A 978-nucleotide genomic window follows, 5' to 3' on the forward strand; every position below is an offset into this window, starting at 1 on the left:
TTAGTTTTTTAAGAAACCTCCATACTGTTTTCCATAGTGGCTGCACCAATCTACATTCCCACCAACAGTGGAGGAGGGTTTGAAGGGAATCCATTCTTTTTTTTTTTTTTTTTTTTTTTTTTTTGCGGTACGCGGGCCTCTCACTGCTGTGGCCTCTCCCGTTGCGGAGCACAGGCTCTGGACGCGCAGGCTCAGCGGCCATGGCTCACGGGCCCAGCCGCTCCGCAGCATGTGGGATCTTCCCGGACTGGGGCACGAACCCGCATCCCCTGCATTGGCAGGCGGACTCTCAACCACTGCGCCACCAGGGAAGCCCGGGAATCCATTCTTAACAGCCCCTTCTGTGCTGGGCAATCTGGGTCTAGTCAGCATACTTAAGAAAGCAGAGTTTTCAAACAAACCTTTATTGACTAGTAAATCAAATTACATTAAATTGAACAAGATCAAACATTTATTAGGTGCTTATGCTAGGCACAATGCTGAGTTCCCTGTTCTTAAGGACCTCAAAATCTAATAGAAGAGACAGACATGTAAGCAGTGAAAACACATTGCAAAGTGAGACAATGTCTAGGATGGCTGTAAGCACAAGGTTCTGTAGGAACCCTGGATATGAAAAGAGGAGCGTTTTAACCCAGCCTGGAGATAGGGCCAGCAGGGTAGGTTAGCACAAGTTCAACAGGCACTTTACCTTAGGTTTCACACTCTTACCTCCAAAGCCCCCAGCAAAGCTGATCATAGTGCTGTCTAGAAAAATATTTTCTTTCAATTTTTATGAATGACTAAAATCTCCTGATAGGTTGTTCCAGGCACCACCATACAATGAACCTTAAGATTACTGACTGTAGGGGCCTTCCCTGGTGGCACAGTGGTTGAGAGTCCGCCTGCCGATGCAGGAGACACGGGTTCGTGCCCTGGTCCGGGAAGATCCCACATGCCGCGGAGCGGCTGGGCTCATGAGCCATGGCCGCTGGGCCTGCA

The sequence above is a fragment of the Grampus griseus genome (genome assembly GCF_964374135.1).
Source record: "Grampus griseus genome assembly, chromosome: 3".
Classification (NCBI taxonomy): Eukaryota; Metazoa; Chordata; class Mammalia; order Artiodactyla; family Delphinidae; genus Grampus; species Grampus griseus.